We start from the raw sequence: 13,643 nt of genomic DNA, 5'->3' as shown, positions 1-13,643 counted from the left end.
ATCCTTTTGAGATCTCAGAGTGAAATGTTGGACTGGAGGCATCCACCGTGAGGGAGTCGGTGTTGAAGGCCTTCGTCATGAAGGGGTTCCTACCGCCGAAGGAGGTGGCGCACTGGAGGGCTCCCAGTAGGGATGAGTTCCCTCAACCTTGGCCTGACAAGGTGGTGTCCTTTCTCACCTTCCATGAGCACGAGTTAGGATACCCCACGCACTAGTTCCTGCATGGGCTCCTCAATGAGTGGTGTCTAGAGCTGTAGCACCTTAATCTAACGGGGGTACTGCACATCACTGGCTTTGTCACCATCTACGAGGCTTTCCTTGGGATGGATCCGCACACGGACTTCTTCCGGCGGCTGTTCTCTGGGAGAGCCATGACGGTGGGGAATCCGACTGAGATCGCGCTGGTCAGAGGTTTTGCCCTATAGAGGAAGCCGAGCGCGGGAGGCTTGTATCCCGCATACATCCCCTATGACTCCAACTAGGGGTGGCATGGGGAGTGGTTTTACATCAGGAATCCAGCGGAGGCGCCGTTCCTGGCGTTCACCGGTGGGAGGCCAGAGAAGCAAGATGGTTGGTCATGGGGTTGTGCCCATAAAGAGAAGAAGAAGGTGGAGGTCATCGAGGAGGAGCTCCAGAAGATCATATGGCATGGTCTTGATGGGGTGTGGGTGTTCCACACCCTCTATCACCACTGGGTTGCGCTATTGGTGGAGAGGATGCAACCGATGTGGATGTATAGCGGCCCTTCGGACCTAGACCGTGCATCACCTGAGGAGCTGCCGGACATCGAGGTCTGGAGTCACCTTGGCCGAGTGTTGCAGCTGAAGCCCAAAGAGAGGGTCGAAGGGAAGCCTGCACCTTTCAACTCCGCGATCGTGTCTAGACTGGTATGCTCCCTTTTATTTCATCCATGCTTCTTCCTCTACTTTTCCTTTTTTATTTTAGGCCACCTGTTCTGTAGGGGCTTGGAGTTTACATGTCCTAGCTATACCTTCCCAAGGGACCGGAGGGTGTGGCTCTGTAGGTCGCCCGGAAGGAGGCGGCAGATGGCAGGAGGAAGAAGAGAACTAGGGAGGTTTGGCGGAAGCAAGAGAAGGAGCAAGAGATCGCCCGGTGCGTGAAGGTCGGGGAACATAGGAGCGATGTCGAGTCGAAGCTCGCATTAGAGGATCCCACTGATGTGGATGACATGGTTTTCTCTGAGGAGGTGGAGAGTCGGAAGGTCGTTGTGACCTTAGCAAAGCGTCGTGGCCCTAGGGCAACGTCCATTGGTGATGAGTAGGAGGCGGAGCAGTGCGTGTGGTTCACGCGCTGAGGAAGCATGTAGCAAGCGCAGACGTTGTCAGTGAATGGGAGGCAAAGTGGACGCAGTTATCGCACCCCTTGGTGGCATCGCCGGTCCCGTCGCCGGCTACTATGGATGCGGCCGAGCAAGCTAGGTGGTTCGAGGAGCAGACTGGCACTTGCGCGTTGCTAGGACCGGTGTTAATGCGTGACTCATAGCTAGAGGAAGCCCCTCCTGCCGCAGACGCGGTCGAGCAAGCCGGGTGGTCTGAGGAGCGGATTGTCACCCGTGTGTCGCATGACTCACAGCTAGAGGAAGCCCCACCCGCTGCTCCGGTTAGAAAGTCCTAAGCCAAGGGTCGTGGCGACCCGTAGGCTAGGCAGGAGCCGGTTGGGGCGACTCCGCCCCTGACTGAAGTGAGGGGGCGCAGGTCGTAGCCCGGGAGCGGTCCTTGTCCTGCAGGCCTGTCGTCATTGGGTCTTGCCTTTAGAGTCATACCGCTCACCTCCCGGTATGTTTTCCCTTATTTCTTTTTTATCTTTTGCTGTTGAGTCTTTTTGGAGTTTGACTTACCTGCCCTTTTTGTCAATGGCCGGGTGATGATGGGATTGAGCATCACCCCCAACTCCTGTGTAGGAGGCTTGGAGGCCCACTCTACAGCGTGTCAGCGTGTCATGGCAAGCGGTGGGAGGAACCGGGCGGCAGTGGCAAGTCCTTCCCTTCTGGAGGGTGGTGCCCCCTAGGCCAGTTGCTGGTACGATGGCATCGGCGGCGTCGGCATTGGTGGTGATCCCGGTGCTGACGACGGAGGTCGCATCGGAGGTAAGTCTCGTGGCCCCTCCTCCACTAGCCACGACAGAAGAGGAGAGGGAAACTGAGCTTCCTGCCTCATCAGTCGAAGAGCTGCACGGCTCATCCTTGTGGTTGGAGCCAAAAGCGTCAGAGGGAGACATGGTTGATATGGAGTCGGAACACCTGGCGGCGGCCCATGCACCCAAGGTGGTGGATATCCCATCTGATGATGAGGCGAAAGTCATAGCCGAGCCACTGGTGTCGTTGTGGGATCTAGCGATGGTTCGGTCCAAGGTGGGGCCCTCTGGTGGGCTGTCGGAGGGTGACCTAGAGTGGCCCTACCCCGAGGACCCGACAAAGGTGCGGTTCATCCTTCAGGATTCATAGGAGAGTCAGCTCTGGGGCATCCTTGGGGAGCAAAGACATGCCACGGTGTCTGAACTCGCCAACCTATCCGTGAAGCTCGGAGACGTCCAGGAGCAGGTTAAGTCTGCTCAGCAGTTAGTTGAGGTCGACCTATAGCTTGCCGCAGAGGTGAGTTTCCCGTACTTGTCCTTGACCTCTGAATCTTTTGTTGGTTGCCTTAGCATACTTGTTTTTCATAGAGTCTAAAGGGGATGTCGCCCCGCAAGTCCTGCTTCCTCCAAATGGAGCACGCCCAGATGGTTGAGCTTGAGCATCAGCTAGAGTCCGCTCATCGCGAGTCCCAAGACCAGGGGGCCGAGATGACCGTGGTGCGGGTGGAGGGGCAACGTGCAGCAGAGCAGGCGACCGCCGCTGAGCAGGGGCTTGAGGCGGCGAAGGCAATTCAGGCAGAGATCGAGGCGGAGTTGTGGACATCCCTGGCGGACACCAAGGTGGTGATCCAGAAATCCCTAGAGACCCTTGAGTTGGAGCAGAGCGCCTTGCCGTCGAAGCAGAACACCTTAGAGTTGGCGTGGAAAGACCTAGAGTCATAACGGAAAGCCCTGGAGTCAGAGCAGTAGGCCCGGTCGGAGGCAGACTGAGAAGTGCTCACGCTTTGGGACCGGGTGATGGGGACGTAGGAGGCGAGCGCCTGGCTACACGAGCAGGTGGCTTAGTAGATAGAGGAATTCTCCACCCTTGAGAACTTTCGTGTCAGTACGTACCTTTTCTGTTTTTCATCGTGTTGGTTTTTTCCTTCCGCCTGTTTCTGAGCTTGTCGCCCTTCTTTCAGAGCTGGGCGGATGGGTGAAGACACTGGAGCAGGACCTAGAGACGATCAAGGTGACTTTTAGCCAGAATGTAGAGGAGCTGGCCAAGTCCCGTGAAGAGCGACATGCTCTTGAGGGGGAACTTGACCAGATCCGCAACATTGCCCAGCTCATCGTCTTGGAGGTCTTTGGGCCAGCACCAAGTACTAGTGCACCCGCCGTCTAGCTGGCGGAGGTCTCGAATGCGGTCTAGGATCTTATCACGAGCGGGCTGTTCTATAGAGCACTCGAGGGTGTTGACTTCGGGGGTGACACATCATCCAAACATGGACTTCGCTACTATCTATAGTGGATATGCTGATGGATTGAGCACGGAGGACGTCCAATCGATCGAGGAGAGCTTGCTGCCGCACGCAAGGTTGGGGGCAGAGCAAGTCTCTGCTCAGTGGGTGATGGACGTCTGCCGTGAAGACATGGCCAGAAGCATGCATGGGGAGGATGTTGCCCAGCCAATGGATGGCACGGAGCCTAGGTCAAAGGTGGACATCGCCTCAGCTTCAACCAAGCCGAATGTCATGCCACCGGGGAGTGAGCAGCCCACGCCTTCGTCGGTCGCACCGATAGCAGATGCCGCCGAGCTGGCCCAATAGCTTATAAAATATAAGTAGTTTAGTGGACATAAAAAGTTTAAGTTCATGGGGGAGCCCCCGTGTAAATGTTCTTGTGTGCTTAATGACTACAGTTGGTTTCATTTTCTATGAAGGAGTCACTCCATTTGGGGAAGCTTGTTCCCTTTTGTTCCTTAGTTTTCCCTTAGCATAATTTTGATTTTTTATTCTTTCTTTCTCGTACCTGCCCGTTTGTCCCATAGGTTGCAACCTTGGGAGCCTGGGGAGTGGCTCGTGAGGCTCAGCTGCTTGTAACCATAGGAAAAGGTGGGGTGCGATTGGTCGGAATGTTTTAAAGCAAAGCTATGTAAGGCAAATTAAAGGAACAAACTCCCTTTTTGATCGGGTAGGAAGGAATTTCACCATATGATAGTAAATAAAACAGAGAGGTAGTAGTGTCCCCTAGTGGAGCCCCCAAGCGCCCTGGGCCAAAAGTGTTTGGGTCAGGGTGCTTTTATAGGAGCAAATGCTAAGTAAACAATGGTAGGACTAAAACTTAGGGAAAGAAAAATGACATAGCTATTCCAAGCATTCGGAGAGAATGTCATCGTTGTTGTCCTTCAGTCGGTATGCATCTGGTCAGATCACTTCAACCTTCAGTCGTCCGGATCCTTACCGGCTACACCCCCTTTCTCGGTCGCTACTTCTTTGCCTTTTTCTTCCTTTAGCCTACCGGCCTGCCATAGAAGGCGCTTGAAGAGCTGGCAGTCCTTGTAGAGGTGTTTGATAGGGTAGTTGTGATTGGTGCACGGGCTCTCCATGAGCTCATGGAAATGGCTCAGAGGGTTCTGCTGGGGCTATGTGCCCACGTGATCAGCTGTGGCGACCAACGCGGTGTTGGTCAGTCGGTCAGCGGTGATCCTTTCTGTTCTTTTTTCCCCTCTACATGGAGGGGCCCTCATCCTAATCCTAGCACTTGGCCTTACCTTTGCCCTAGCCTTCGTTGGAGCGTGGTGGGAGCGGCGCTTGCTGGAGGTGTTGGACAAAGGTCCATGGTCCCAGGCTATCAGGGCTAGGATTCTGGTCGCTGCTTGCGTGTGTCTCGGTTTGGTCCAAGCCACGCATATACAGGCGGTCGGTGTGGAGCGGTCATCAAGTCAAGACGAGGTGCCAATGCAGCCTCCTGTGCTGCGCTCGGCGGTTGTAGCGGTGATCGGGTGGAGCGACCCATCTGCTGCGTCCCCATTCCCCTAGTGGGGAGCGAGGCTATGAGTCAGCATCGCAATATGGAGCTCTTCGCTTGTTGAATGGTAGCAGTCTCCACTAGTGCCCAGAGGTTTCGGTGGATCGCCTGTTCATGAGGGGTCGTTCGGCTCGGACAGGCCACATAGAAGCATTGTCGCGGCAATGATGTTCTGATTGGCCTGAGTGAACTATGGGGGATTGTTCCCCCTATCCATGGTGTTGTGCTGGACCCAACGGGCGTGACCTCGGGCATCGCTCGCCGATCTACGGGCACAGGGCGCAGTGTGGTGCACCGAGCGCACTAGCACAGTCGGTGGCTAGTGTAGCCACTATTGTCGTGGTTCCTCACCGTGCTCGCATGTGAGCTCAGGGTCTTCGCATGAGGATCCAGAGGGGCATGAGTCTGCAAGGACTGCATTGCCGTCGGTGGCTGTCTCGGAGCATTCGCCATAGCGCACTCCCGGGACAGACGATGGCTAGGCACCACATCGCCGATGCTGGAGCTGTCACTCTGAACATCGTCATCCATGAGGTTGAGGAAACAGGTGGGGGGTGTAGCTCGCCATCCCAACGAATTCAGATGTGAGAGGGGCGACGTCGGCATCCTTCAGAGCCCCAGGGCATACGTGTCCGTGGGAGACGCGAGGCCATAGGGGAACCGGTCGTATGGCGGTCGTGTCGGGGACAATGGGGTCCATCCGGGTAATCGGCGGAAGATAGAGAATAGTAAGTAAATAACAATATGTACATTACTCATGGCGGGGTTTGAGCAGAGAGTTTGCTCGGAATAAAGCGCGGATGCCACGTCCTCGAAGTCGTGCGTCCTGGAGTCGATGGAGGGCACCCCTCTGATGGGTACCAGAACGAGTGCCTCCTCATAGAGGTGTAGTACGCCAAGCCGGTCGACGATGAAGTCTAGGCATGGGATGGCTCAAAGATGGGTGGAACCTACATCCCAATAGGTGGGAACGCAGGAAACTCCAGTGAGCCAAAGCGAATCGAATCGCCAGAGCCCACCATGGCGAGGGTGGCGGAAAAGTGGGCCATCCGATGAGCAAAAAATGTTGAACGTACAACGTCTTCCCCACGGACGGTGCCAACTGTCGGTGCAGAAAGTGACCAACAAGTAAATATTTGTAGTTTTGTCGTACGTTGTGATCGGAGGTGGCCTAGCACTCAATGACACAGGGTTTATACTAGTTCAGGCAACATGCCCTACGTCCAGTTTGAGTTGGTCGGTGACTTTATTCCTGAGCCCAGGTGCTTGAAGTTTGTAGTGGGGTTACAAACGAGAAGGAGAAAGATGGGGTGCACGAGAGGTCCGGTCGGCTCTTGTTGGAAGGACCGAGAGCGACATGAGCTCCTCTATGAGCTAAGTGTTCAAGCGTGTGCTTGAGGTCCGAACCTAGCGGTTCTGTGGTTGTGAGCTAGTGAACTTGATCGATCTGGATTAACTTGTATGAACTTGAATCAACTTAGTCTCTTGGGAGAGAGCACATCCCCTTTTATAGATGAAGGAGATGGCCTTACAAGTGAGATGGGGAGAGTTCGTATGCTTCTAAGTCTTGTTGCCCACACCAGCGGGTACAGGAGGATGGTAGGCGCGCACAACACTGTTGGATGTCGATTGTATGTGGGAGGTTACGTCGTCTTGTTTCGGGTATGGCAGATATCGGCACCTGCATATACTGTTGATGCCCAGAGGCATGTCAGGAGTTTCACCATATTCACTTGGTACAATAAATCCCAGCGCCCACAACACTGTCGATGCCTAGAGGCATGTGGGGGGGCTTACCGTATGGGAGTTAACGGCGCCCACAATACTGTAGAGGAAAATATCGGCGCTTACAATACTGTTTGTGTCAGGGTGGTTTGCATAGTACTGTTCCTATAGGTGACAGGGTACGGTCCCTGGTATCATGGTTTGACTTGAGCACCTTGCCTTGCTTTCTCCGTTCGTTCCCTGGTCCCTTCCGGGCGGGCGTTCCCCGGTCGGTTGGTCTCAGTTGGCTCTGATTGCGCCAGTCGGAGAAGAGCAGTGAGCAGGGTCTTTGCATACCCTGGTCGGAGACGTAGGGTCGAAGTCGGAGGTAGTGCTTTGCTAGGCCTTCCGGTCGGAGAGACCGTCCGAAGGCGCTGGAGACCGAAGTGAGTGCTCTGATCGGAGAGGTGGGCCGGAGTCGACAAGCGGGCGCTGTTCCTCCTCGGCCTGACCTTCTAGTCGGTGACTGGACCGCCCTTCTGGCCTGTTGTTTTAGACACTTGGGCCGGCCCATGAGTTGCGCGTTGTCTGCTTGGGCCGAGCCTTTGCGGGAAAGCCGGTCCACGAGGGACCCCGGGTTTATGAACCCAACAGTTTGCTTGGACCATTGTGGATTTCATATTGTCCATCTCACTGATTTTTTACCTTCTCTCATAATGCCATGAAAAACTGAAGAAGTTTGATAGTCGGGTGGAGATTGAGAGTTAAGCCTAAGTGCTTCTCTCTAAGTTATCAAGTACCTATCTGTCTAGTTAAATTCTGAATTTGTTAAAGCTATATCCAGCTTCTATCTTACCTATCTATCTAATTACCACTGGCAGTTGTAGTCTGATGTGCTGACAATTGAAGTTGTCCCAACATGCCCTGGACTGACAGTAGGTGAGGCTAAACTCACAGGTTTGACTTAATTGCAAAGCAGCATTGTATAGTTGATTAATTAACTGTGTTTGCACCATATTTCTTCTCTCGTCTCTGTGTTGGAGTGCTTGCAACATATATGTTGGGGTGCTATGTAAGAGACGGAAGGTGCCCATTGCGTGTTGTTTATGTAGCTTATCACTTGCTTGCTCACTTGCCCAGCATATCTTCTTGTGAGAGTGTTCGCAACATATTTGTTGATTTGTGAAGGCATGATTCCCATGGCTTGCTGGTAGAACATAACACCAGAGTGTATCACCGTTGGCCTTGTGTACCGCTGGTACTGGTTGCTTTAGCCTTGTGTACTGCTACGTTGTCTGTGAATGGATACTGAACACTGAGTTTATAGGGCCATAAATTATTCATTCATAAATCTAAAAGATGCAAAGTTTACAGGGCCATAAATTCCTAAAATGTCTAACCGGCCATAGGAGATTGTATTCATCAATTCCTAAAATATCTAACCGGCCATATATCCATGTCGTGACTATTATGGCAACAGAAACCCAGAAGCTCTTTGGAGTCCGGACATGAGATAGAATCAAGTACATGCACAATTACTCGGCTAACACTTCCTCGCAACCTTGGTGAACTTCTCGCAAGTTCATCACTTTTCCGAGTCACGTTCCTATTCCTGCCTATCATATGCTAATTCGATACGTTTGCTCGGTCTACAGAATTAATTTAATCCCACTTACCACACGTGAACATGTCTTGATATTGAACCCTTCTAATTCGGTAGATAGAAATCAAAGGTCCTGCATCCTGGCATTATTGATAGAAACATGTTTTCAGCACACAGTACATATATAGGTGTACTGTCAAATAAAGATATTGTTTCATCACATCTAACCATATATAAGTGTCCATACCATCATCACCACATCGTCTACATATCATAGTATAGTTATTATTAACCGTGCTAGATGCCCAAAAGTCATCACTACTCCCTAAAACATCACCTGTTGTCAAGCTTCTAAGGCTTGGTTTCCACCTTCTTTGTGAGGTCATCGATCCACCCAGCCATGGCTTTCACCTTCTGTGAGGCCACTGATTTGCCCAGACATGGCGACGAAAGTCTTTTGGAGATCCTCGATCTGCAGGGCACGAATGAGTGTGGACTGCGGGACCTATGGAAGATAAAGTTCATTAATTAGATTAACATATTCAATCTATCATTTCTTGATTGGTTTGCCATGTATGAAAGTTAAGGAATTAGATTAACACATCCAATCTATCAAATGTGGATTTGTTCTTTTCTGGTCCCACCCATGACTAATAATATAACTAAGGAAGTGAATATGTGAAAGCTCTAGTTTGGTTTTGGTGAATTGATAAAACCCTAAGTGCTAACCTAGTTTATCAAGTGATCATGAGATAGGTAGCACATTCCAAGTGGTGAAGCAAATGAAGATCATGACATGATGATGGTGATGCCATGGTGATGATCAAGTACTTGGACTTAAAAAGAAGAAAGAGAAAAACAAAAGGCTCAAGGTAAATGTATAAATAGTAGAAGCTATTTTGTTTTGGTGATCAAGACACTTAGAGAGTGTGATCACATTTAGGTTAGATAGCCATACTATTAAGATGGGTAAAACTCGTATCGGAATGCGGTTATTAAAGTGCCACTAGATGCTCTAACTCATTGCATATGCATTTAGGATCTAGTGGAGTGCTAACACCCTTAAAAATGTTTGTGAAAATATGCTAACATATGTGTACAAGGTGATACACTTGGTGGTTGACACATTTGAGCAAGGGTTAGGAACTTCACCGGCGGAGTGCGGACAGTCCGACGGTGTCACCGGCGCCCTAGACAGAAAAGACGGAGGTCACTATAAGTGACCGGACGCTGGTCTCGGTTGGACCAGCGCGTTCGGTCAGTGGCAGCAGAGGGTGCGCAGCGTCGGTCTCTGACCGGACGCTAGGTCACTTAGTGACCGGACGTTGAGAGGGTGCGTCCGGTCCTGCTGATGTGACAGTGGATAGAGGAGTCGCCGAGTGACCGGACGCTGGGTGTGTCCGGTCGAGCATGATCGGACACGTCTCATCGTGAAAAGTTGTCTCTGGATGCTTACTAGAAACGACCGGACGCTGGGGTTCAGCGTCCGGTCACTTTGAGCTGCTGCGTCCGGTCGTCACTTGATCGTTGAGATCGGGCGATCAACATTTGAAGAGAGGGGACACGTAGCACGCATCGCATGACCGGATGCTAAGGTCCAGTGTCCGGTCAATATGACCGGAGCGTCCGGTCACCCCTTGTTGTGCCCAGTGAAGGGGTACAACGACTCTATTTCGTGGGGGCTTCTATTTAAGCCACATGGCCGGCTCAAACTCACTCTCTTGGCCATTTGCATTGACATAGCAACCTTGTGAGCTTAGCCAAAGCCCTCCCACTCATCTCCATCATTGATTCGTCATTTTTGTGAGATTGGGAGAGAATCCAAGTGCATTGCTTGAGTGTTTGCATCTAGAGGCACTTGGTGTTCGTGTTTCGCTGCGGGATTCACTTGTTACTCTTGGTGGTTGCCGCCACCTAGATGGCTTGGAGCAGCGAGGATCGTCGAGCGAAGGGTAGTGATTGTCTCCGGCTCTGATCGTGGTGATTGTGAGGGGTTCTTGACATTTCCCCGGCGGAGAGCCAAAAGGTACTCTAGTGAATTGCTCGTGGCTTGTGTGATCCTCATCTTGTGTTGGTTGTGCGGCACCCTATTGAGGGTTTGGTGTGTGATGCCAATGAGCGCGTGAACCTCCAAGTGAGTGAATCGTCACAACGAGGAGTAGCTTGCCGGCAAGCAAGTGAACCTCGGTAAAAAATCATTGTGTTCATCATTTAATTACGAGGTGATTGGTCTTCATTGGTATTCATTCTTGTGATTGTTTGGCTTCTTCCTCGACACGACGGTATAAACATCTTGCTCACTCTCTTTACATTACCGCAAACTAGTTGTCAAGCTCTTTAGTGTATCTAGTTGTGAGAGCTTATTAGTTTGGTTAGTGTGGCTCTTTAGTTAGCTTTTGAGAGCACACTAACTTAGTATAGTGTCATAGCTATTGTGTGGATAGAAACTATATAAACTAAAATTATGGTAGGTGGCTTGCTATTTTAGTAGGCTAGCACAACACTTGCTTCGCCTCATAATTGTCTAACCGGCTTGTTAAGAGTTGTTGTAGATTTTTTAATAGGCTATTCACCCCCCTCTAGCCATTAGGACCTTTCAATATGGCCTGTTGTCATGTTCTTCAAAAGAGTGAGTAAAGCCAATTACACAAAAAGTTTGACACATTCGTGGCGTATAGATCATCCCATGTTGTACCTTAAAGTCCAAACATTCGAGGCATTCAGATGGCTGTCTATGTAATGCAAAATATAAATTAATAGAGTACCGTAGTTACCTCCACATTCATCTTGCCAAGGACCTCTTGTTGCTTGATCAAGGACTCAATTAGGGAGTTCAACTTTGAGCGCACATTCTCCAATTCAACCAATTTTGCCCTTGTCTGATTATTCATGGAGTCAAATTTTTGTCGCTCGTTCTTTATGTTGTCATCATTTTCTTCATGGGGCTTTTGTATGACTTCATTTGCAAGAGCACATTCCTGTGCTATCTTCTGGGCATAGGTAGCATGCTGATTAGATAATGCTTTGCCAGTAGGGCAATATGTGCTTTCTCCATTCTTTTGCTAAAGCTAGAATGCTCTTTTGTACCGCTTTGTCTAGCAAGGCACGCTAAAGCGATATGTACTCGTCATTTTGATGTCACTCTTCTTTCCTGTTGATGTCAACTTTGGTACGCTTAAGCTATATCTTTAAATCCATATCATACCGGTCCGCCTTAATTTGGTAACCTGGTCGGACTGCGAGAGACCTACGCCTCGGCGGCTACGACGCATTTGCTCACCAGCGTGATCAGAGTTTTTTTCCACACCCTGGGCTTCTTTGGCCTTAGTCACGAGAAGTGTCGATGCGCATCTAAGAGTTTATCCACCTGGCCTACTTTCTCTGTGCCCGACCCCCTATCACATTAAGACCTAGGAGCTAGGGTTGAGGGAACAAGCTCTGAGTATAACTGGTCGGACTGCGAGAAATCTACGCCCCAGCAACTACCAAATTAAGGTGGACCGGTATGATATGGATTTAAAGATATAGCTTAAGCATACCAAAGTTGACATCAACAAGAAAGAAGAGCGCCATCAAAATGACGAGTACATATCGCTTTAGCGTGCCTTGCTAGACAAAGCGGTACACAAAGAGCATTTTGGTTTTGGCGAAAGAATGGAGAAAGCACATATTGCCCTACTGACAAAGCGTTATCTTATCAGCATGCTACCTATGCCCAGAAGATAGCATAGGAACGTGCTCTCACAAATGAAGTCATATGAAAGCCCCATGAAGAAAATGATGACAACATAAAGAACGAGCGACAAAAATTTGACTCCATGAATAATCAAACAAGGGCACAATTGGTTGAATTGGAGAATGTGCGCTCAAAGTTGAACTCCCTAATTGAGTCCTTGATCGAACAACAAGAGGTACTTGGCAAGATGAATGTGGAGGTAACTACGGTACTCTATTAATTTATATTTTGCATTATATAGACAGCCATCTGAACGCCTCGAATGTTTGGACTTTAAGGTACAACATGGGATGATCTATACGCCACAAATGTGTCAAACTTTTTGTGTAATTGGCTTTACTCACTCTTTTGAAGAACATGACAACAGGCCATATTGACTTCCTTAGTTACATTATTAGTCATGGGTGGGACCAAAAAAGAACAAATCCAGATTTGATAGATTGGATGTGTTAATCTTATTACTTAACTTTCATACATGGCAAACCAATCAAGAAATGATAGATTGAATATGTTAATCTAATTAATGAACTTTATCTTCCATAGGTCCCGCAGTCCACACTCATTCGTGCCGTACAGATCGAGGACCTCCAAAAGACTTTCATCACCATGTCTGGGCAAATCAATGGCCTCACAAAGAAGGTGAAACCCATGGCTGGGCAGATCGATGACCTCACAAAGAAGGTGAAACCAAGCCTTAGAAGCTTGACAACAGGTGATGTTTTAGGGAACAGTGATGACTTTTGGGCATCTAGCACAGTTAATAATAACTATACTATGATATGTAGACGATGTGGTGATGATGGTATGGACACCTATATATGGTTAGATGTGATGAAACAATATCTTTGTATGACAGTGAAAACTTGTTTGTGTCAATAATGCCCGGATGCAGGACCTTTGATTTCTATCTACCGGTCCGCCTTAAGTTTCGTGACCTTCTCCTCAGACTCTTCCAGGGATGTAACGCCCAATTTCCCAAAGAAAATCAAGCTCGCTATATGTGTGCCCAGAAAGTCCACATGTCGGGGTCATAACCCCGGGGTGTCTCAAGGCATCAATTAGTTAGCAGGCCATGTGGCCCAAAACATATCAGCTAGCAAAGGTCCGAATGACCGAGGCCCAGCTAAGCCAAGCGAACTAGGTCGGATGCTAAGGCCGAGGTCAGCCATGACCCCTCCTTCATACCTTAGCCGCATGGAGCTCGATGGGCACACTGATGAGGACATGATACCCATGCATATGACCATGTTTGGCACATGGTATGGAGGGGTAGGAGGCCATCAAGGGTGTCCAAGTCAAGAAGGAGGTCCGAGGCTAATTCGGTTTGAATCCCCGAGGTGGAGGCCCAAAGCAACTTAAGTTCGAGTCTACCTCAGCCTTCAGGACCAGTCTGCCTTAAACTGGTCACCCAGGACTAGGGATGAAAACGGATCGGATACGGACGAATATCACCGATATTATATTTGTTTTCATATTTCTGTCCGGATTCGGATTCAA

Source organism: Miscanthus floridulus, chromosome 5 (assembly GCF_019320115.1).
Source record: "Miscanthus floridulus cultivar M001 chromosome 5, ASM1932011v1, whole genome shotgun sequence".
Lineage (NCBI taxonomy): Eukaryota > Viridiplantae > Streptophyta > Magnoliopsida > Poales > Poaceae > Miscanthus > Miscanthus floridulus.
The sequence above is the reverse complement of the archived record's forward strand: the minus strand, read 5'-3'. Positions refer to the sequence as shown.